The sequence below is a fragment of the Danio rerio genome, chromosome 18 (genome assembly GCF_052040795.2).
Source record: "Danio rerio strain M-AB ecotype USA chromosome 18, GRCz13ab, whole genome shotgun sequence".
NCBI lineage: Eukaryota > Metazoa > Chordata > Actinopteri > Cypriniformes > Danionidae > Danio > Danio rerio.
The window spans coordinates 25485001-25510996 of record NC_141038.1 but is presented as its reverse complement, the minus strand read 5'-3'; the positions used below and the strand labels follow the sequence as shown (position 1 = coordinate 25510996).

General features: G+C 36.0%; 2 long non-coding RNA genes across 4 annotated transcripts in view; both read left to right on the top strand.

Annotated features, from left to right (window-relative positions):
- The window catches only part of LOC147832826 (uncharacterized), a 142474-nt gene that overhangs the window by 37283 nt on the left and 79195 nt on the right, over positions 1 to 25996 (top strand). The window contains exons 4-5 of one of the 2 annotated variants that reach the window (XR_015514956.1): positions 16704 to 16901; positions 17021 to 18419. This is a non-coding gene — a long non-coding RNA (uncharacterized LOC147832826). Of the gene's footprint in view, positions 1 to 16703; positions 16902 to 17020; positions 18420 to 25996 lie in introns of those variants that run through there. The other variant, XR_015514955.1, reaches the window with a different exon arrangement.
- On the top strand, positions 16916 to 21714 carry LOC147832827 (uncharacterized). Of its 2 annotated transcripts, XR_015514967.1 has the most exons (3): positions 16916 to 18450; positions 18513 to 19612; positions 21061 to 21714. It is a non-coding gene; the product is annotated as an uncharacterized LOC147832827 (long non-coding RNA). The 2 variants fall into 2 exon arrangements; XR_015514966.1 differs by lacking the exon at positions 21061 to 21714 and having other exon boundaries at positions 17021 to 18450; positions 18513 to 19799.

The following is a 25996-nucleotide window of genomic DNA, read 5'->3' as shown; positions in this document are numbered from 1 at the left end:
GAGGGGGGGTTGAGCGCGCATACTCAAGAGCGGTGTTGTCTACTGAAGGGCTGGACGGAGGTTGTGTTGCGTCGCGGGGGCACTTTTGATCGATTTGAAAGGGCATTTTCTATCCAAGACTAAAAAGGGCATGTGCACTGCACAGGTTGAGCCCTATGTGTGCACGTGCCTGCAAGTTGGGGAATGCGACTAATAGCAGTCATGGGGACTGCAGAAACACAGCACACTGTTCAGATTGATGCAGACATTGACTTGTACCGCAAAGAGACCCCTATCTCACTCATGGTTTGTCTTCTCAAGTGGGGGAAAGACAATGCACAACGTTACCCACTGCTATCAACATGGGCCAAGTCATATCTCTGTCCCAGAATCCTCAGTCCCAAATGAGAGGGTTTTTTTCTGTTGCAGGGGACATTGTAAATACCCAGAGATACCAGCTTTTACCAGATTATAGTTATATGATAATTTTCCTTTAAACCCATCTCTATCTAAGTAAGTGAGTGATTAAATGTTGAATGTGATGAGTTTTCAACAATACTAAATTGAAACTTTATTTTTTTACATGGTTTAATAATTTTTTGTTATTAAAATTGAAGTTCCTGTTTCAAAGCTTACAGATAGATGACTAATTTGTGTGTCATTGACACTTTTGGCACTTTTTTGGAGTATTTTCAAAAGTTTTGTTTTTCCTGTAAATGATTCAATAAATACCGTACCGTGACATTCATACCGAGGTATTACCATACCGTGAAATTCTGATACCGTTACATCCCTACCCCCTATACTAAAAAACTCTTTCAGATGGGGAGCTAGTGGAAAAGAAAAGAAACCAAAAAGCCATTCTGGTGACATCCTTGCATCCTTTTTTATTTAAAATCTCCTCACTGCTGCTATAAGGAACTCATTTCCACATGTGTTGTTATTATGACCTGAAGTGACAATCGCGAGTGCGTGGTTTTCTACACCATTTGCAATTGTGCGACGCTTGCACAACATGTGCACATTGCTTCAATGTGCACGTCATGCAAGTCGAGCGCCTTCATTGGAAATGACAAACTTACACCCTAAGCTTATTGGCATTGCTTCCAAGGTGCCTTCATATCGAAAATTCATTCCAAATCTTTTTTTCATCGAAATTGCCAACGAAATTCGGTTAATAAATATCGATACCAATTTTGGCACTCAGCACAACTTGTTCTTTAAATTCAGTCTGAAGGGTTATTCTCTTTCACTTCCACATTTTATTTATTTATTTGTTTTCCTTGTATGGGATGTTCCACAGTCACTCAATAAAGCTAGATCCTTCACTTAAAATAAAACCAAGTGCAGTAGGTAAAACAGTGGTATTGGATCCTTCCATTGAATGACTTTGAGATTTTATGTAGCCCTCTGGGTAGATGAAGTGTTACTGACTATACAGCCATTGTGTTTAACAGAGCAGGCATAAAAACAAAATTGCTAAAAGGTGCGGTGGAGAGCACATCATTTGAAGTTACTGCGCAGAACACGAGCACCAACAATCAGGGTTTTTGCAAATTTCAGCCGAACTGATCAACCATACATTTTGTTAATGGGTCATGTAGTCGAGTAACACAAGTGCACACACATTATAGCATATAAAAGCTGCCCAGAGGGAGAGAAGCTTAAAACCTCAGCATTGACCAATATCCTAAGTATTACAGAGGAAACATGGAGGCCAATGGGTCATGTGTTTGTCACTTTTTAAAACTCTATAACTTAACAGTCTCCTTTTCAAAGTATCGTCTTGTGTTATCTGCCCTGAAATGTCATTTTTAAAGCAAGAAATTCCTAAGATGAACAGTTTCAGATGTGAACATAATTCACCTGTCCCTCGGGAAATAGAGTGCATTTTCGTGATGGGTTGATTATGTCAATATTCAGCTGGTTTTGAATGACTCCCCATAGCACTGATGCCTGAAAAAAATTGATTTTTCATCGTCACTACTGCATTGACTAACTAAGGCGCTAGAAACAGGCACTGATCCCTGAGAGATATGTAACAGATTTGTTTTAATTAAGTGTGCAAACAAAAGAGAAATTGGATCGTTGACTGAAACACTGGAACTGGAACAATAAAGCCACTAATTGCTGTTACTTTTTTTCTCCAACTTGAATCGATAGCCATTGCTCAGCTCACACAGCACAGTAAAGAGACTGAAAAGCCAAACTCGAACTGTGTGCACTGAAGCTCTTCAGTTTTTGTCTAATTCAGAATCTAATATTTATTAATATGAGAACTTGTTTAGAATAACCAGATTTTCTTCTCCAAATAAGCCTGCTTTTTAAAACCAGTGATGTACTGTGTGGTCACAATGCGGACGTCCTGAACAGGGTGCCGCCAATCTCCCCTGTCAGTCTGACGTTGCTAAACTACAAAACCCAGCAAAATAAAACACTCAAAGGATTAGAACAATTTAGAAAGCACACCCCCATCCTTTCAAATGCGCTTTCTTTTGCGCCGCAGCTATTTCTCCGCACCCAGCATGGGCTCCGCTTTGTGGCTTTTAATAACTTGCCTTTCTTAGCCACTACCCCCTGAGACACTTTTTTTTTTTTTCGCCATTTCTATCTCTCCCCCTCACTTTATTTGTGCCGCCCTGTCTCTACCTACTAGCAGCTGCAAGTAGAAGTGAGGCCTATGCAGTTGAGGCGGCAGCAGCAAATTTCTTCCAGTTGCTCGACGCGCTAATCCTCCCCTTTTCTTCGCAGCTCAACCATTATATTGCAGTTTCATTGACTGGGAGGTGTTGTGTTGCAGTGGAATCAATAGCTGAGGGGATCCCAGCCCAACGATTAGCTTGTCAGTCAGGCCTGTGCAGTGGGAAGGGAGGGGAGGCCGCGTAAATCCTGGAATACCAGGGGCCACCAGCATAGAGAGGCAGGAATGCTGAGAGCCGTTGAGTGCTCCGTACCACCTGTTGTGGAAGGCAACATGTGCTATATGTATTAACCTTTCTGCTACTGTGGTTTAACCACTGGCCGTTACAAGGCCAACAGCCCAATCTGGGGTGAAGCTTGTCACACACAAGTACACATGTACACGCTTTCACACTCGCACAGTCATAACATCACACCAGGACATCGTGTTTTGAATATTTTGGAGATGCAAAAATACATGTAAGCATTTATTTAGACTCGTCGTGTGTATTGATAATTGAAATGCTTACTATTATTGAAGTACCGAAAAAAAATCATACATTTAAACCATTATTGCCCAGGAATGCTTTCTTCTGTTGGAAGGCATGTTGTTGCACTTTATAGCGCAGTTAGTTATGGTCCTTGAATCGGATTGGTTGAGCATGTGCTGTTAGAGTTATAACAGACCAAGAGTGCTGGGGCTATGCAGGATTACAGGAAAGTGGAGTAAATGCTATTTTAACTTTAGCATCTTCCTAGTCAATTTAAGTCCCAGTCGATTTAATAATTACTTCATGTAAATGCTTTGTTTAAATCCATCAGTTTGAATTTTTTTTCATTTTGACTAAATTCTTCATTAGCTAGGTTGTGTTGATTTAGTGTTAGAAGCAACCTTTTTATATAATTGTGGGCCTCAAGGAGAAAAATTAGACACTCCCTGCATAAATCATAGCATCATAGCCTGATTATTGTTGTCAATAATAATAATACTAATACTAATAATAATAATAAAACCCAAAGTCCACGGTTTCTGTAGGTTTTGATTGTTGTAGCAAAAAAGGATTGACTTTATAATCATTTTAAAGATTTGTTCAGAATTTTGCTTCAGTAAGTGAGAAACCAAAGAATGTAAATCATTGATTTATTCACTCAGCGGACTCATTAAAATTCCACAGAAACTCATTTATATACATTATATTGTTATAATGTATATTGTTAACATCTTTCTAAAATCTTTCTAAATATTCCACAGAACTCTCATTTATATACATTATATTGTTATAATGTATATTGTTAACATCTTTCTAAGTCTTTCTAAATATGAGTATGCACTCTTGCTTGTTCTGTCTTGCTTTAAGGCAGCTTTAGACAGTTATTATATTCTGTGAATTGTATTGTACTCTACACTCATTGGCCACTTAATTAGATACACCTTATAGGTACCGGGTTGGACACCCTTTTGCCTACAGAACTGCCCTAATCCTTTTGTGGCATGGATTCAATAAGGTACTGGAAATATTCGTCAGAGATTTTGGTCCATAGTTGCAGTTGCTGCAGATTTGTTGGCTGCACATCAATGATGCGAATCTCCCATACCACCATACACTCTGGTCATAAAGGGACGTACATGGTCAGCAACAAAACTCAGTTAGGTTTGACACAATGCTCAATTGGTACCAATGGGCACCAGATTGTGCCAAGAAAATATCCCCCACACCATTACACCACTAGCGTGAATCGTTGATACAAGGCAGAATGGATTCATGCTTTCATGTTGTTGACCCTAAATTCTGACTCAACCATCTGAATGTTGCAGCAAAAAAATATGACTAATCAGACAAATGATTTTCCAATCTTCTATTGTCCAATTTTGGTGAGCCTGTACAAATTGTAGCCTCAGTTTCCCGTTCTTAGTTGACAGGAGTGGCACCCGGTGTGATCTTTTGCTGCTGTAGCCCATCCGCCTTAAGGTTTGACATGTTGTGCGTTCAGAGATGCTCTTCTGCATACCTCGGTTGTAACGAGTGGTTATTTGAGTTACTTTTGCCTTTCTATTAGCTCGAATCAGTCTGACTATTCTCCTCTGACCTCTGGCATCAACAAGGCATTTGCGTCAACAGAATTGCCACTCACTGGATGTTTTCTCTTTTTTGGACAATTCAATGTAAACCCTAGAGATGGTTGTGCGTGAAAATTCCAGTAGATCAGCAATTTCTGAAATACTCTGACCAGTCCGTCTGGCACTAACAACCATGCCACATTCAAAGTCACTTAAATCACCTTTCTTCCCCATTCTGATGCTCTGTTTGAACTGGGTCTTGACCATGTCTACATGTCTAAATGCATTAAGTTGCTGCCATGTGATTGGCTGATTTGCGTTAACAAGCAGTTAGACAGGTGTACCTAATAAAGTGTCCAATGAGTGTATATGCTATAAGTGTTCATTACAAGTAAACAGCATTTGAAATTGTGTCTCAAACTGAGAATTCTGTAGACATACTATCCCATATTAGTCTTGCAGGAAAATGATCCAATAAGCTTTGATCTTGGCCTTGGTGTCATGATATTTGTTTTGAAGCATTAAATTAATGTTTTTAGGTCTATTCAATGAGACAGTGAGTTTAGTCTTATTTCAGTAAGAAGCAAAAGAAAAGAAACTGTACACTATTTGTCTGTGAACCAATACAATAACAGCAAAAATGATTCAATGCCCTTTCAAAAATATGTTACTGCTGTTTTAGAGCGGACAAAGTTCATCATCAAAACAATATCAAATTAGTAGACTTAGACTCAATATGAATAGTCTATTTAATATCTGCTAGTACTGCTCCTTTAGCAAACATTTAACTGACTATAAGAAACATGTCAACTTACACTAGCCCTAATCCCAACCCTAACACCAACCTAACAGTCTACTTATAATCTAATCACAGTTGTAATTTATCTTCAATTTAACAAACAGACCATCAAAATAAAGTATAAACTTTATTTTATTGAGAATATATTTATTTTTAACTTATTTATTGATTAATGGTTTCTTTAAGTTGTTAACATAGTTGCCTCACAACAAGGTCACTGGTTTGAGTTCATTGTGGAGTTTGCATGTTCTTCTCGTGTCTAAGTTGGTTTTCTCCATGTATCTGGTTTCCCCCACAGTAAAAAGACTTGCGGCAAATTGCATAAACTAAATTGGCTATAGTGTGTGAAAGGGAGAATGTGTGGGTGTTTCCCAGCACTGAAGGTTGTACTCTCATTAGTGGGTTGCTGCTGGAAGAGCATCCGCTATGTAGAACAATTGCCAGAGTAATTGGTGGATCATTCCTCAGGGAATAACACAAAGGAAGTGAGTGAGAAAGTGAGTAAGCGAATGGATTCTTATTGTTGGTTATAGGGATAGTTCACCCAAAAATGAAAATTGTCATCATTTACTCACCCTTCACTTGTTTCCAAATCTTTAAGTTTCTTCTGTTGAACACAAAAGAAGAGGTTTTGAAAAATGCTGGTTGCTGGGACCCACGGATTTCCATTTATTTTATTTTATTTATTTATTTTGTCTTTGAAAGTAGATGGGTGGTTTAAAACTGCACGCGGGAGAGTAAATAATGAGGTAAATTTCATTTTTGGGTGAAGTTTAACATCATTTTTTTTTTCTAAAGTAATTTGTAATATATTGTTGTTGGTGTTTTTGAAAGAAGTCTCTTCTGCACTGCAAAGTTGTATTACTTGATAATATTTTATGACTAAATTATGTGTAAAAATACATTTATGTTAGTATAAATATTATTATTCATGGTTATATTATGAAACAGTCTAATTAATATGATTATAATTATTATACAGTGCACAGTGTTTTCCTAAATAGTTTAGGAATGGAATACATTAGCAGCAGCAACATGCAAGTACCCACAACGATAATATTAGTAATATTAACAGTAACGGTGATAATGACAAAGATGATACTATATACACACACATTTTCTGCTAAACTATTTTAAACTATTGAACTTCTAACTTAATTACTTACAGTATAGTTGTGATCATTTATAAAATATTCCAATATGCTGGTTTGGTACTCAATTGTACTCTTAATATTTCATTTTTTATTGGTTAACATAACTTTAATTATATTGTTGTTAAAAAGAGCAATTTTCTCTTTCTGTCTGTCTTTCTATAATTACATTATCATCATTAGTGTATGTGTTTGTTGTTGTTGTTACCCATAATGGCATTATGATGATAGACATATTGTGCTGAATCAGACCTGTTCAAACAACACAGTTTGTGCTGGACTGGATCATGACTTCAGCCTCCACATGTGATCGGTGTCACTGACAGTGTGAGTGAATGCATATGTGAGACCCTTTTCTTATGTAGTTTTCTGCCCGACAGCCTGTGTCCTTCCCTCTTAACATGATACCCCGGGCTACTGAAAGTTGACCCCACCTTAAAAAAAAGGCACACTCTGACCCAAATCACTTTGTTTTTCTTTAGATCTATGACTTATTCATCATTTGACCCTTTGAATAAGTGATGGCAGGTTTAAAATACACTCTGTCCATATGCTCTGCCCTTTTAAGCTAGGTCAAAGTGTTTTAAATGCAGAGAGGTGGTACTGTAAGTATTTATATTAATATGTTTTTAATCATTATACTGTGTAAATAATATATTTTGCGATATTTGTTATTATTTATTTAGAGTTAAATATATTAAAATATTGATTAATTAATTTTGAATAATTTGAAATAACTTTGTTGTTGTTGTTATTTTTGAAAGAAAATAAAAAGCACCACAAAAGTTTTTTTTGATAAAAAAATAATACTATACATTTTCAAATTAAATGTATTTTTTATGCGTGGGTTTTCTCCGGGATATCCAGTTTCCCCCACAGTTCAAAGACATGCGCTATAGGTGAATAAAATTGGTGAAGATTTATCTTCGCTATAGGTGAAGATAAATTGACCATAGATTATGAGTGTGAAAGAGTATATGGGTGTTTCCCAGTGTTGAGTTGAAGCTAGAAGGGCATCCACTGTGTAAAACATGGGCTGGATAAGTTGGTGGTTCATTCCGCTGTGGCGACCCCTGATAAATAAAGGGACTAAGTCGAAAAGAAAATGAATGAATGAATGAATGAATATGTATAATACCGTGTAAAATCTTTAAGGATCTAATATATTAGGAGCAACATCTAAAACAGTAACACACATGCACACAACATTTTTGTCAACGTTTAAAATATTTAGTTTCTTTATGAATAAAGTCCCTCATGAACCCCTAAGTCCATTTATTTGTTCAAAAACACAGTCAAAATTGCAATAATTCAAATTATTATAACAATGTAAAGTATATAACTGTTTAATTTATTTTAAGGTTAACTTAATTTAGAGGTTTCACTTTAAGCAATTATTTAGTTATTCCATTACGGTTTATTACAACTATGTACACTCACTGGTCACCTTTATTAGGTACATCTTACTAGTAGCGGCCTGGTTGGACCTAGGCATGGGACAATAATCGTTTTCAAGGTAGAAGAGTCAAGGTTTTAAAACCAGCAACATTTTCTGTTATACTGTTCCTAAGGTATGTGCACAATTTTTTTATTTACGTTTTTTTTTTTTTTTTTTGACAACAGTATCTCCAGCAGAAAATAAATATAAAGATGCAATTTTAAATAGCAAAAAAATCTGTTTTTGAAACAAATGAAGACAGCAGAAGTCAATAATTAACTTAGCCTGAAATATTTACTGGTCACTAGAAATTTGCATTGACAAACAGTTGAACAGGTGTACCTAATAAATTGTCTAGTGAGTGTATAGCATATTGTCACATAATTCTTAAAAAAATCATAGTTATTAATTATTAAACCAGTTGTTTTAAAAACTTAAATTTTTAGCTTTAGCTTTTTTTTCTTTTTTTTTTTTTGCACACGTCTTTATTTAGTGTCATTAAGCTTGTCTCTTCTGCCATGTGTGTCCTTAAAAAACGTGCGGATTTTGAAAGTCCCATCTGAGAGAACGAGCTGGACCATCTGACGGCTGGAATTAATGAGCGGGGACCTGCAGTGGGCTAGAAGGTAGCGGGGCCACATGAAACAATGAGGCCTGTTGCTTGTAATCACTTGAAGCTGCTGTCATTAGTGCAGGCCTGATGCAGGAGCAGCGTGGGCTCTGAGAGGGAAGTGCTTGCCAGCTGCTGCCAGCCTGTCATCAGGAGGGGACACTGAGCTGAGGTGGGCATTTGGGGGCCCTACATAGCAGGAGCTGCTGGAGTCAAGGGCAGAACGCAGTGTCCTGGTGATTAGTGTCTGTTGAGGACATGTGTGCATGAATATGCGTCTGTATGTTATGATGGTGGGATTTCATTGTGGCACCGGGCCACATTTTATGTGTGTGAGGTCGCTGATCAACACTTCTACATTTGTACTTTTGGCAGCACGCAGAGACTAAATGGACCACCTCCCCTTTGGAACACAACCTTTTTAGGTTCTGGGTGATGTTTAGAGTGTGTTATATGGCTAAATGTAAGCAATTACGTGTCAAGATGATACTCGAAAGTGAATTTTATGATCCTTCTGTGACCATCAGGCAAGGTTTCAAGTGTGTGTACACAAGACTGAGATCATGTGGCTGACAGACATGCATTTATTTGTTTGGTAGCACGTTTGCGCTCATGTCTATATAATATAACAGGAAATGTATTTATTGTTGTTTTTTTAGAGGCCAATTCAAATGTTCTGACATTTTGTTTGCTGCATTTATGATCAATGTCATATCATAGTGCATATATTAGGATTGTCGCAATACCATTAATTCACATTACGATACTATATCAGCTGTGTTTCATAATACCAAGTAGTATTGCGATACTGTAATTCATAACTGAAATTTGAAAGAAATTTGTCAGAAACACAACATTGTAAAACCCAACATTCAACTTTATCAAATGAAATGAGTGTAGTTAACTCAAAATTGACTCAAAGTTAATTCTACTCATTTGAAAAGAGTTTTGAACTCTAAATACCTCATTACTTCAACTCAAAAGAGCAAGTTCACAGTGCTCATGTAGATTAGTTTTTTTTTTTTACTCAAATTCTTTGTAGCAATCAGTTTCCTCAAACTGTTTGAATTGCCTTAACTTATTGGGTTTTGCAGTCCTCAGTTGGTTTGAGTTCTCTTCATCTATTGGGTTTTCTGTGCTCAAATTGCTTCGTTTATTCAAATGGATTAAGTTCACAGTACTTATTAGGATTAGTATTTGAACTTAAATGGTTTGTTGCAATCGCTTTCCTCAAATGGTTTGAGTTACCTTAACTTTTTCGGTATTGCATTGCAAATTTTATATGTTGTGATAGACTTACTTGAATTTAATTCATAATTCGCTTATTAATAAAAAAAGGTATTTGCACATCACTTCACCTAAAATGCATTAGTTTATTTTGCAGATAACTGAGCAACAAAGTAATACATTAAAATAAAGATACAAATTATACCAAACAAAATTTGTTACAAAAAGAGCAAATTATGTTTCCTGTTGCTCTTTAGAGTTTTTCATTTATTGTTTTTACTTTTATTTAATTTTTTTCGTCCTATCAGGTAAGACTCCAAAGCAATTTAAAATTTCACTTTGTGTAGAGATTGTTGCGGTTGTTGTAGCTACTAAATCATATTTACAGGAACAGAAATGAACTAATTCAGATGTGTTTTCGAACTGAAGCATCAGAAAACATGCAATAGGCTACCATAAAAGGCTTGAATTCTACACAGTTTTGCAATCTTAAAGTGCTCCACAGACTATGCACATAAAATGGTCTATTGTTGCACAAGCGTGTGAGCATTATAGTGACCAGCAGCTAGCTCTCTGCAACTCTCACATGGTCGCCCACTGAAGCTAAACAGGCCTGCGCCCCAGTCAGTGCCTTGATGGGAGACCATATGGGTAAGTCAGGTTGCTTACGGAAGTGGTGCTAGTGAGGCCAGCAGGGGGTACTCAACCTGCAGTCTGTGTGGGTACTCATGCACCATAGTGACAGGGACTCTATACTGCTCTGTGAGTGCCGTCTTTCTGATGAGATGTTAAACCAAGGTACCGACTCTCTGTGGTCGCTAAAAACTCCAGTATGTTTTTCGAAAAAGAGTAGGGGTTTCACTCTGGCATTCTGGCCAAATTTGCTGGCCTCTGTTCATCATGGCCTCCTAACCATCACCATACTATAATTGGCTTAATCATTCGGATGGATGCTGCACACTGATGGTGGATAAGGAGATTCCCCCAGTGTGTGAAGCACTTTGAGTGTCCAGAAAAGCGCTATATAAATGTAAGGAAATGTTGTTGTTTTTATTAATATTATTATTATTATTATTATTATTATTATCATTATTATTTTCCTTATGCAACATTATGTATTGTCGATAGACCATTAATGACAATCCTACCGTTTACAAGCTACTGTGGCACCGCTAGTATTTTGGAGCCATAGTATGACGATACAACATTAGTACCGATAAAACAACCCTCGCATATATTAATATAATACATGTATTGTTATATTTTAAGTATTTTAATGTTAAGTAGATCATTAATGCATGTGTATGTGTGTGTGTGTGCATGCTTTGGAACATTACATTATGGCGCAGTTGTTTTGTTTTTATTCTCACGCTGTCTTTATAGAGAGTGATATAAAAGTTGTTAGACATCCTAAACAACACAGAATATCCCATTGAAATCCGTATATGTCCTATATGTCCTCTTAATTCTTTGGAACAGGGCTAAGCTGGTCTCTCAAGAGTCCTTATGAAGGGTCTTGGAGAATGTTGGAGGTTCTGAGGAAAAAACCTCCTCAAGAGGAAAAACATAGCAGCGTGTTAAGTTATTAAGCCCCACTTTGGGCAGTGTGTGTGAAACAAGCTCCCACAAGGGTGTGTGAGAATCCCTTAACTCACATTACCCCTCCCCTCAGCTTTGTCTCTTTTACAGGACTAGGTTAGAAGGGTCACCCTCTTCATGTGGATAGGTCCTTTGGCCCAATTACGCTGCTACAGTGCTCAATTAGCCACAATCCCTTCTTTTCAAGGTGATGTTTGAAAGGGCTTTACATTTTTTAAGGTCTAAAGAAAGAGCGGGGACCCCCAAAGTGAGATGAAATTAGGGACATAAACGGAGGCTCAACCTAAATCATTGTCTGTGAAGTGCTTGCTGTCCTCAAAATATTCATACACTTCTCTCGCTCTTTATCTCTTTGTCTGCCTCGCTTTAAATATCAAGGATGGCCTGGTTTGTTTCATATTTAAAAAAAAAAATGTTTAAAGGAAATATTTGCTGTACTGTCCTTGAGGTTTGTTATTTCACAATATATAATGTTAGTTTCTGTTCTGCCGCAGTTGCATTCATCAATGTTAAATCTATAATTGGGAAATGAGAGGGGTTTTTGGGTCAGGACCATCTTTAGTGGTTATAGAAAATATTTCAGGCACACTGGTCTACTCAAGCAAGGTCTTACTTCTTACTAAGCTCAATTAGCAGTGGGGATTAACCTTGTTTATATGAAATAATAGCAATATGGATTGAGACACTAAATTTATTGTAAATAGCAGGATGTCTATAGCCATTAGCAGAATGGCAATAAGGACCTATGGCAAGTTTTAAAAAAGGTTATATAATGTTACATTTTGCAGCAGACTTAAAGTAAAATGTCTTACAGGGGATGCTAAAATGTTTGTTAGCTTTTGAAACAGTGAACAGCGAATTACAATGAAAAGTGACAAGTTTACTTTCTTGGAAAATATCTTAACGCAAACACGTAGAGAAACCATTGAACTATGCCAGATTTTTTCCAATGGCAGTTAAGATATCAACTTATGGAAACAGTTTGTTTTACTGTTTGTATGACTGCAAAAACAAGGTGTTTTCGATATGCTTATCAAAAGGCCCAGTTTTGAATATATATTTATATATATATATATATATATATATATATATATATATATATATATATATATATATATATTAGGGTTGGGCGATGTCAACCAATTTGGCATTGTACGATGTCTAATGTAAAACATCGCGATGGACGATGGCATTATGTCATTATGTAAAAAGCGGGGGGAGGCGGGTGTCTGAATAGCCAGGAGGGATCCAGGGGTGAGAAGGGTGCACGACTTATTTGAGGATCGGGAGGGAGACGCGCGATTTCCGGGAGATTATCACTCGTTTGCGGGCATTATGAGTCCCGCAAATGCATAGAGACTCCTGTAACTTCCGGGAGACTTGTGATGTCTGAATATCACATTTAACAATTATATTTGGATGCAATCCAGTGGTACATCCTTGATCCTGTCCCACGTGCACTGCTCTCTGCCTGGAGCTCAGAGGAGCGCATGACAGCGTGTGGCTGTTTTTGGTAACCTTTTAGTTATAAAATGCCATTTTAACACTAAGACGTATTAGTGTAAACAAACCCTGAGTATTTATTTTTCTCGAGCGGGTTTGCAACGGGGGCGGGGCGGACGATCGGCAATGCCGGCTCAGCATTTTGCTGTCTATTGGCCATCGGTGATGGACGATGGCATCGTCTATCGGCCCAACCCTAATATATATAAATATATATATATATATATATATATATATATATATATATATATATATATATATATATATATATATATATATATATATATATATATATTCATAGAGAGAAAGAGAGAGAGAGGAGTACATAATTGATGTTGGCTCAGAGGCAGATCTTGATTGCAAGAGCACATTGACAGCTGACGGTTCAAATCCCAAATAGGCCAGAGCAAGCTTATTAAAACCCAGAAAGCAACCTTAGACTTGTAAAATGATTAAATTAAAAAATTATCACATCAAAAATAATTAAAAAAGCACCAAAACCAGCCCAAGTTCTCTGGAACCACACATCTTACTACAATCTCTTAGTTTTTCAAATCAAAGTTTTCATGCACAACACTTCTGGCATGCCTCAGGGCTCAGTTCTTGGACTGCTTGTCTTCTCCATCTAAGATCTGTTATTCGGAAAGATGGCTTTTAAAATCACTTCTTTTCTAATGACAGTTACATCCACTTTACTTTTAGTGTGTTCATCTGCCAACAGCTGCTCGCATCTCAACATGTCCAACAGACATTTTTGATGTATAAAGGACCATCAAAAATATGCATATAAACTAAAAGTAACTTGTATACTGTGTTAGACTTGTCACAGCACATAGTTATTGTTACTTCTTTATTTGCTTGATTGCTTCTGGATTTTTATTTGTGTGATGATAAGGATAAAAAAGTCTTCTAAATGCTTAAATGTACATTTTGTTCTTTTTTCCAAACCAATTTTTACCCACACATTTATAAAACAGCTGAAAAATCTAGAAACGTTGTTAATAATCTGCTCTTTAATGTGAAAAGAAATAAAAAAATGCATTGTTTTTGCCTATAATTATTTTAACCATTATGTACTGTTGGGGATGTTTTCATCCACACTGAGGTGATTTGGAGTCACAAATCTTATTTTGACACATATATTAAGAAAACGCTGTGGAATTTTTAAGAACTCTAAGATACACTCTGGCAAATTTACTACCCTTTTGTTATGTTCGGGATGAAAACATTCACTGAATTAAACCACAGTAAAAATGCATCAAATAATTTTTTTTTTTCAGTTGTTTGCATTAATCTTTTAATCAACCTCAGTCTTGATTAAAACTACAAATTTACTTAGAAAATTACAGGTTTTTAACTTTTTAATTGCCAGATTCATAAATGATGTCACTGATTTGGTGAAAAAGCACACAAAATGATGTATTTTTAATATAAAAAGTAATTGTGGACTGCTGTTTTTTTCCTTTTATCAGAGTCTTTAACATGTAAAACAACATTGTTTTAGATGCATTGTTTTTGATTAATTTTTACTGTTTCCCATAATTTACTGTTGGTGGCTATTTTTGCCCCATTTACTTGCATTATAAATTTTTTTTTTGATTGCAAAACCATGACACCATATAATCATGCTTTTTAATTGTTGGTGGTTTTCCCTGATGGGAAGAGGTCAAATTTGTCATTTTACTGTTGATCATCAGTTGGCACTATAAAAAAGCGTAGTTTCTGGAGTTTATATGGAGTAAAACAGCAAATTAAAGTGTGTGTATGTGTGTGAGAGTGACTATTGCGCACCTACTTTGGTGTGTCTGAGAGAATCAAAATAAGCATCTCAACTCTGAAAACTACATGGAGTAAACAAAAACAAAGACTTTGTATACATGCATCATCAAAATATATTATAATCGAAGTCAATGGGGCAAAAACAGCCACCAATAGTAAATTACTGAGAAAAAAATGATAATCTAACAATGCATCAAAGCCAATGTTGTTACTAATCATTCACGTCTAAGACTTTAATTAAAAGTTGAAAAAATCCAGTCCACACTTACTTGTTATATTGAAAATATGTCATTTTGTTTGTTTTTTTTCACCATATCAGTGACATCATTTGTGAACTTGGCAAGTAAAAAGTTAAAATCCTGTACTTTTTAAAAACATTTAGTAGTTTTGATCAGGACTGAGGTTTTTTTTTTTTAATCTAATTTATTTTTACTAGAGGTGTGAACCTACACTAGTCTCACGGTTTGGTTTGGTTATGACTATCATGCCATTGATTCGGTTCAATTCTATATCTTGGTGCATCACGGTGCATTGACAATGCTTTCCATACACAGTTTTATATTTGGGATGGGAGGGGGGATAACCAGCTGTCTGTATAAACACACACACACATAGACACACAGCGCCAAGCAAGCGACACACAGCATCACTCTGCTCGTCCGGGAGCGATATTGATAGACCGCTCCCATTCAAATTACATGAGAGGTACCGACCGCTCCCACGCTTTATTCAGAAATTTATTTCCGCGCCGCAAAAAAATGCAGACCTCTATCCAGAAATATCGCTGTAACAGCCAAGAGGAGAGAAAATGTCATGCCAGCAGGTCAAATGGGCCACAGTGAGAGAGAGACAGAGAGAGAGAGAAAGAAATAACTACTTTTTATATAATAATATAAAAATTTATAATAATATAATAATTTACTTTCATTCTCTCAGTCGCAGTGAAATAGGGGCTTCTGTTGTAAGTTTCAGTAAAAGACAGTCCAGAAACAAAAACACAATTGTGCGTTTTTAAGTAGTTGGAGCGTTGTAAATACTCACGCTCGCCTCCCTTGCCATAGTAAGCTACCGCGACATAGCACATTTGAAATAAATGACGTCAGTACAAAATAACCAGTTATGATTATACTGAACTGGTACCGAATCGTCCGTGTCTGCATCGCGGTGCACTAAAGAAACAATTAATTATGACACCCCTAATTTTTACAGCAGTTTAATTCAGTGGATGTTTTCATCTCGAACATAACAAAAAGCTAGTAAATTTGAACAATGCTCAAGGGTTAAGTGAAAACCACAGCAAATTCAGTTTGTATGTTGTGCAAAACTTGGTCGAGGCACATTGTTCCAGTAAGTCTGGAAAGCATCCAAATTTGCTCCTAAACATTGCTTATAAATTTCAGAATTAATAACAAAAATGGCATGCAACAAGGTAAATTAGTAAAACTTTCATCAATTTCAATCATGTGTATGCAGAATAACAGGCCTGTACACCTTACTAGTCATTTCCCAAGATGAATGATAACTAACATTCTTCTAGTGTATTTGGAAGCAACAACTTTGATGGAAAATTTTGCTGGCTGTATGGCATTAGATTCAATGGCAAAGACCCAAGTTCATCCTCTCCACACAAACACACTTACGCCCCGAGCAAGGTCTAAAAGCCTCTGTGTCTACCCATCCATCTCCCTGTGTTGGCTGCAGTGTTCAATGACTCACCTGCCAAACTTTTTGTCCTCTCGTACTGTAAAACCCCAAACCAGATGTAACAGAAACCCACTATTCATGTGTCAAATGTTACTAAACTGCATTGTAGAAACGACATCTTGTTATCTTGCAAAAGAATTATAATGACTGTAATGGCTCCTGTTTTCTATCCGCAGATGAGCATCTTGAGAAATGTTCAGCTCAGAGTCAAATCGGCTGACGTTTTAAAACTCAAAAGAAGAAAAAAGAAGAAGTTGGATCTCTTTAACACATGGTCACAAGATCAGGTATTGTGTGATTTGAAATAATATTGGGGGATTTATAACATCCTTTAAATTTTTTACAGATTTTTTCCCAGCACCTTTACTCAGAATGTAAGTGAACTAAGGCATTGCATGGTCTGTGCATGGTGCATTTTGTAATGCAATTAACTTTTTATTGGTCTTATGCATGTTGATCTGCATGTGCTTCTTATACTCCATGCTTTTTATAGCTTGACTTGCTGTCTCATCAGAAGGAACATGTGAGAAGTAACAGACTGCTAGCAGCATGGTTTATAAAAGGAAAGACAAATTCTTACATGCTTAACACTTAACTTGCATTCTGTTGTGTCTGTGCCCTGGTGAGAAATTGTCTGTCTAGACGAGAGTCAATATATCCTTTGTATTCTTTAGAGCTGCACAATTAATTGAAAAAATATCGCAATCTCGATTCGACTCCCTAGACGATCTTAATCCAGCATTTATACGATTCTGCCAATCATATTTTCATGTTCAGGAGAGAAGCAAAGGCGGCTGCAAGAGTGTTTTTCATTGTTTCACACATGTTGCTTAGCGACATGGACGCCTCCAAATTATGTTAAAAGAGTCACATACTGTATTTATAAGGTATAATTCACCCAAAAATGTCATTTTTGTCTTTATATAATGATGTATTTGCGGCGGGGAAATCACACGTGATGTAACTGCTGACTGTGCGGGCATGCACCCTTCTTAATGATAGACGCTTGCTCGTCCACTTTTGTGAACAAAACCTGCATATGCTGTGAGTAATAGGTATTAAAGTTGTGAACAGTATTCAGTTCGTGGCACAGAGTGATCGTTTGAGAGCTACGCGCGGAGTATGGACAGCACACGGCAGTGAAAATGAAACCGAAAGCGCGCACATCATGTAAATAATCATATCACATTTTAGAGTTATGACTGCGACAAGCATTTGATGTTTTTTCTTTCATAGCGAACACACAGTTGTGCTTGAAAATAAATGTTAACAGTGTCAGTATAACTCCTCTAGCCTATATATTGTTAATTTTACCAGTGAATTAAATGGTCTAATAATGTTCTCGATGACAGATTGCAAGCGTAGGCCTATATCTCAAACATAATTCAAGATCAAAATTATTATAAGTAGAATTAAGAGTATTAAGAATATAATTATTTATAGAAACCAGTAGGGCTGCTTGATTTTGGTAAAAATCATAATCACGATTATTTTGGTCATAATTGTAATCACAGTTATTCAAAGCGATTATCAGTTGAAGCCACAATTATTAGCACTCCTGAGAATTTAAAAAAAAATTTAATATTTCCCAAATTATGTTTAATAGAGCAAGAAATTTTAACAGTATTTTCTCTATTATTTTTTCTTCTGGAGAAAGGCTTATTTGTTTTATTTTGGCTAGAATAAAAGCAGGTTTAAATATTTTTAAACCCATTTTAAGGTCTATAATATTAGCCCCATTAAGCAATATATTTTTGATTGTCTGCAGAAGAAACTACTATTATACAATGAACTACCTAATTTCCCTTATTAAGCCTTTGAATCACACTTTGAATCTGAATGCTTGTCTTTTGAAAAATATCTAGTTAAATTTTGTGTGCTGTCATCATAGCAAAGATAAAATAAATCAGTTATTACAAATGAGTTATTAAATCTATTATGTTCAGAAATATTTTTTTCATTAAACAGAAATTGGGGAGGAAAAGGGTTGCTAATAATTCTGACTTCAACTGCATACAGTTATTTTCCACCCTGGAAAGAGAAACAAATACAATAGAATCAAAATATGAAATAAACTGCGCTTTGAGCATCTTCACTGTAAGAAAAACACTTTGGCTACAAAAGTCCAGATCAGTGAGGGGTTTTATCGTTTATCGAATATCGCGTCACTTTATTGGTTTCTCTTTCACATGTCTTTTGATTCTCTAAAGCGCTCACGTTAAGATGAGACGTGTGCGCTCTGCTCGTCTCAGTGCGCGAATGAGAGCGAATGCTGACCGCATGCTTCTGATTGTTCACACACACATAAGCAAGCGTTCTTTCGCGCTTTTAAGAGCAACACGTGTACAACTGGAAAGGGGCGGTAAATGATGCAATAATCGTTTATTTTGATTAATGGTTTTTCATAATCGTTAGAAGCCGAAATCGAAATCGGATTTTCGATTAATTGCACAACCCTAGAAACCAGTAGACCTACACATAATATTAATATTGTTGTTTTACCATATATTTGAGAAAAAAACAATAATCTCACATTAAGCTTTATTTTACATCTACAGAATCGTGAGAGAATCGTGATCTTAATTTTAAGCAAAAAAAAATTGCGATTCTCCTTTTAGCTAGAATCGTGCAGCCTTAGTATACTTAAAAAAAACAAAAACAATGCTTTTTTCTCTTATTTTCTTTAATAAAAACATTCTGTTTTCCAAAGAGAAGCAACACATTTTAATCAGTAAGTCATTTTATTTAAAAAGCCGTCGTATTCTGGTTTTAGGGGTCACCAACAACAGGCTGATATGAATGTAAGGTCAAGAAACATTTTCATTGTCTTATAATATGCATTTATTATGTAATTTTCCAAACGACTCCTAAATGATTCATTCAGCGATACATTTGTTCCCAAACCCCTCCTTAGCGCAAACCTAATCTGCACTCATTGGTCCAATGACTCAGTCAGTTGTGATTGGTTGACTGGGTTCAGCGCAAGACAGAGAGAAATACCCACCACAGTTATGAAGTAGCAGCCAGAGAGTATGGCCATAGCAAAAAACAGCAGAGGATCACGAGCACAAACACATTTAAATCGGTAAAGGAAGAAGCACACATCACGTTTTTGACATAGTTTTGGATGTAATATGTGAATACTTCTAGTGAATAGATTTAACCTAAAAGATACAGAATAAGCACTGATCTATAATAGATAGCGCAAGCAGCGCAGGGCAATTACAGCTTACAACACACAATTAAACGCATATTTTGCCAACTACACAAAACATATATAGTATAATATCAGAAAAAATAAGTATAAATCATAATAAGTATAAATTAGACTTGACAGAGCGGGGTAACGTGAAAGAGTTACTGAAAAAAATTTACCTGGAAAAATTTGATTGATTATAGGTTCTGAATCTTGATTTCAATTACTTTCCGATTAATCGCCCAACCCTATTTTATTTATTTATTTAAATTAAATAATGTATCATTTAAAATGAGTTTCCTCCGGTTGCTCCGGTTTTCCCCACAGTCCAAAGACATGCCCTATAAGTATTTTCAATAAACTAAATTGGCTGTAATGTATGTGTGTGAATTAGTATGTGTATGAATGTTTCCAGTACTGGGTTGCAGCTGGAAGGGCATCCACTGCATAAAACATATGCTGGATGGTTCAGTCTGCTGTGGCAACTCTTGATGAATAAAGGTACTAAGCTGATAGAAAAATGGATGAATGAATGAATTTTATATGAATTGGATAATTAAATAAATCCATGAAACCTATAATTAGTTCCACAACAATTTATTAACGGATGTCCTTTCAGCTGCAACCCATCACTGGAAAACACCCTTAAACTCTTGCTCACACACATACACATACACTATGGTCAATTTAGCTTTCCCAATTCACTTATAGCGCATGTCTTTGGAGGAAAATCGGAGCACCCGATGGAAACCCACGCGAATATGGGGAGAATATGCAAACTCCACACAGAAATGCCAACACACCCAGCCGAGGCACGAAGCAGTGACCTTCTTGCTGTGAGGCGATCATGCTACCCACTGTGCCACCATGACGCCTGGCAGTAGTTTCTTGAATTATCTATAAGGGCATGTAGAATTGCATATATTTTATCATTTAAACTTGTACAAATAAAACTAAATAGAGCCGAGGGCAGCAGTATCCAACACCTGATTTTCAATAATGAATATACAGTAGAACTTTTTTCCAATATTCCTGTACTTCAGCCAGACTTACTATAGCTTTAACCTTTGTTCTGTGACTGCAGGTAGTTACATCAATAACACCTCATCTTCACATACTCATTTCGCCAATTAGCAACTCAAACTTGCTATTTCTGTAGATGTCATTAAAAGCTTTAACACAACTTACAGTGATAAATGACATTAAGTCATCTGTGGTTGGTTGCTGGATATGATCCCTGTGCGCTTTGTAATCCTGGCAGCATATGTCCTCTGGTTACATTCTATTACAGGTGTCTAACTACCTCCATATTACAACTGTCACTGTTATTCTTACAGGAGTGGCATGCAGTTAACCCAAAATCAAAGCCTGTAATTTGTGGCTGATGGTGCACTTTGAGATCAGGCCAATCTCACTGCTCCAGGCGTCTATGAGCGAGACTTGATTAGGCCAAATTACATATGGGAGCTAGTGCTGTAACCACAGCTCTGTTCAGGGTGAAAGTGAGTGAGTATGTGGGCTTTGGGTGTGGTATGTGTGTGAGTGTGTGTGTGTTGCCTCTTGATTCATGCACATTCATATGCAAAGGAAAGCCCAGCATGCTGTTTAGTTGCTTGTTCAGATTGTTGACTCATAATGTTCTATCAATTTGTTGCATTTACTTATTTGATCAATTGCCACGGTTGCCATATGTGTACCCCCCTGAAGTCACTGCGGTGAGAGGAACAACTGTTTCGAATCTTGAGTCAAACCCGGCTCCCGGTTTTATCTGCGTAACAAGTGCCGTCAAAAGCCTCAGGGTGAAAGCAGCAGATTGTATCAGAGCTCTGGTGGAAGCAGGTGGGGGGAACGGACAGAATCTAGGCCTGGACTCTGGCCATGCAGCTTTCACAACACAACCACACTACTGACATGTTCAGATGCTTGTCCCTTATCTGCTGCAGTGTTAATGTTTAGAAAAATGATACCACGTTAATAAATGATTTTATTTTGATAGCACTTTAGGAATCTTAATGGTCCCCTTTAAACTTTCTGTTGTGAATAAGTATGTTTGAATTGCTGCAACATTTCAGCTACAAGTCATTTGAATATTAGATGTTTTCATGGGTTTCAATAGACATTCTACTCCTTTTACTACTAATTTTCCAACTGCATGTCTACTAGCCATCTTCACGGTATCGTAAACTGTCTGCTTAATTTATGCTAACACTTTGATTTGATGACCCTTCAAGAGAGATTCCACTCAAAAATCCTTTTACAACATGTTGACTAGCAGTTATATTGCAGTGGAAGTTAAATGTATCATTTTTTTTTTCTTTTGCAAATATTTCCCAAATTATGTTCAACAACAAATATTTTTCACAGTATTTCCTATTATATTTTTTCTTCTGGAGAAATGATTTGTTTTATTTTCAATTACAAAAAAAGCAGTTTAAATAAAAGCAGTTTAAATAAATAAAATAATAATAATAATAAATTATAATAGTTTTAATAACTGATAATAGTTTTAATAACTGATTTCTAAAAAGTGATTTTTTTTATCTTAGCCATGATGAAAGTAAAAAATATTTTACTAGACATTTTTTAAGACACTTCTATACAGCTTATAGTGACATTTAAAGGCTTAACTAGGATAGGGTAATCAGGCAAGTTATTGTATAACAATGGTTTGTTCTGTAGACTTTTGGGGAAAAAATAGCTTAGAAGGGGCTAATAATTTTTACTTTAAATTTTTTAGAAAATTAAAAACTGCTTTTATTCTATCTGAAATAAAACAAATAAGACTTTTTCCTGAAGAAAAAATATGATCAGACCTACTGCGAAAATCTCCTTGTTCTATTAAACATCAGGAAATATTTTAAAAAGAAAAAAAAAATCAAAGCAGGGCTAATAATTCTGACCTCAACTGTTTACTAAAATAGTACCATATTACTCTGTTTAAAGAGTTAATTCTCCGAAAAATTAAGATTATGTTATTAATTAATGACTTATCGTCCCATACCCCTGAGACCTTTATTCATCTTTGGAATACAAATTGAGATATTTAAGGACAATTTAAAGAGACATTTAAAGTCCAGAAAAAGCACCAACAACAATGTCAAAACATTTGATGTGACTTCAGTGGTTCAACTGTAATCATACATTGCAAGAAAACTGTAAAAACAACTTTCTATTCATCAGATCAAGGTGAAATCATTACATAACATTACAACATAACATTACATTACAAATTTTTGGTAAACTAATCATTTTATAAATGCTAAAATTTTAACAGTGCCCTAAAAAACACCCACTGACTATATATATATATATATATATATATATATATATATATATATATATATATATATATATATATATATATATATATATATATATATATATATATATATATATATATATAGTCATAATATATATTTTTTTACATTAACCTGATATTAAGCCAGCTTATTCTACTTTTTCTAAACACACAACAGTCTATTAATACTCTAATGAGAGTAGGTTGATGTAGTTGCAACGTTATAACCAAAATAATATCTAAAAGAGACCATCAAATTCGTGTGTAATGAAATTTTTACCATTTCAGATCCACTTTGCAGATGAATTGGTAACATCTTTATAGGCAGAAATTGAACTGGCAAACTCTAGTTTGTACAATGAAATGTACTGTAAATTCAGAGCCATAACCTTGTGGAAAGCGCTCTGACATAAACGCAGCTGTGGCTTTGTTGACCTGAGTTCATCGTGATGGATGAACATCAGAGGACATTTCTAATACTGATGTACAGACGATGAACATGGTCTTATATTATACTTATACACCAAATGTGAAGTGCACAATGCTAAAGTACACATTAATGTATATAGGAGATAACAAATACAGGAATAAACAACACAAAAAAATGCTGGTACCGCACAACCAATTTGTGTCAAGACAACATGAAAGAATTAAGTTAACATATTAGTTTTTACAAATATAGGTGGATTGAACATAAAACAAAAAAACAAAAGTCCTAAAAAAAACTCAAGAGTTGTGTTGTTTCAACTCATCTTAAATAAGTAGTTAGAACAAACAACTAATGCACTTTTTAAGTGAATTTCAATAAAAACAAAAAAGTCCTCTAGGTAGGGATGTAACAATTCACTGTGAGCTGGGTGAAAATCTATTCAAATAAGTGACAATTCAAACTAGTTGAAATGTTGAATGAATCGAGATACGTGTTTTGAACAGAAGGGCGCTTAACAGGTGCAGTCTTGCTGTACTTTCAGCAGCGAGCAAGAGGTGAGGTGGCAGAGTAAAAAAGCCAGACAAACTGTCCTGCAAAAAGACATTTACTTACACCAACAGACCAATGAATATGATGCACACAATAGGGCTGGGTATCGTTCCAAAATTTTCGATACCGATACCCTGAATTCGATACCGGTTCCGAACGATACTTTTTTCGATACTTTTATTTTAAGAAATATATTTTAACAAAATTAAATTATTCATAATCTCTGAGAAACTTTGGTTTTATTTTTTCAGGATGTTTGGGACACTTTTTACAGCAGGCTTATCTCTAAGACCAATAAACAAAGGAACAAAAGCACAAAATGAACAAAGTGTAGTTAACACAATATATTAGTGCAAACAGTTTTTATAAAGTTCAAACAGTTTTAAGTCGATCAATTTTAAGTATTTGTTAGGCTTACTGCTGCTTGAAGGTTTAGTTCACCCAAAATTCTGTCATTAATTATCTTTAAATGAAGATATTTTGGATTTAATCCAAGAGCTTTCTGATCCTCCCATAGATAAATCAATGAATAAAGTTATTTTTGTTTACTTTGCACACAGGAGTATACTCACAGCTTCATATAACTATGATGGAACCACTTATATCACATGGACTCATTTTGACTGTTTTTGGTTCCTTTAATGGGCATTGAAAAATGCATATCCAGTAAATCTAATCTTTGTCCACAGTAGAAAAAGGCAGCAAACCTTTAACAATAAAATTGTTGCAATCCTGTGGCATTCATCTTTTAGCAGGAGCAGAGACTATAACATTAATGTGAAGAAAACATGAAAGCTAAACTGTTAATGCAGCCAAGGATAAGGACATTTAAATAAGATACATAAACCCCGTTTACACTGTCAGGTCTTGATGCCCAATTCCGATTTGTTGCCTATATCAGATTTTTTTGCTTGTCCGTTTACACATTCATTTAGGTTTTACTCACACTATCAGTGTGCCAGAGCGCGGTACACTTGTGTGCAGGGCTTAAATGAACGTGTAAACGGACGAGCAAAAAAAATCTGATATAGACAACAAATCGGAATTGTGCAAAACGCACCTAACCCCGAAACTGAAAGCGAGACGTGACTTTTAAGGGGCTGTTTCATATGGATTTATTAACTGTTCAGTGAACGCAAACTGTCGTAGTTTATTAAAGACGCAAACCCCTCACTTCACGACAGCTGCGCACCTTCAGCAACCTCATAATTCCTGCAGCACGAGGACTTTATGACTGTTTATGAGCGTCAAAAGTGGTGGATCTGTTTGGCGAGTTCTGCTATCTGTGCCACACTAGCCACTGCGAAATACTGTATGCAAAGTGTTGTTTCAGCAATGAATTGGCAAGTCCTGATTTATCCCCACGCAGTTTATGTAATGGTATGGCCCTGATTTCTTATCTGTGTGCGCACTGGTGTTGGAGAGAATAAAATTGCTCTGTGTTGCCCGCAGTGCGTGTATTATTAACGACTTAAAGCAAAAGTTACAACACGAAGTTCGCCCAACTTCAAAATGATTTTGAGGCGGAGGAGGTGAAAAAGAGCCGTCAGCTTGCGCTTATGTCTGCTCTGTTTACTTTTCGGAGCCCAAGCCATCGCGCTTCAATCCTTATCAGTCACGGAGGACGACGCTTGTGGTGGGCACGTTGTTATGATGACTGCGCCGATCTTCTTGCAGTCAAACAATGCAAAAATGCTTTAAAGTGTAGTGTACGCATTACAGTCTCACATTTGACAAGCTTTGAGCGAGTGGGCGTAACCGCCGTAAACTTTTGATTTTCAAGACAGCCTCGCTGCAGCCAATTACCAGCATTTAACCCGGGCACGTTGACAAGATTACACCCTTGTGTATCGAAATTTGGTACCGAACGAAAATGATTTTTTCGAAACTCGATAGTATCGAGACGATTCGGTCGGAGCACACAAACTGTCATCACAGTGAAAAAGTACTGTCACCGACATCTATACGCAAAAACACTAATAATAAGCTACACCAC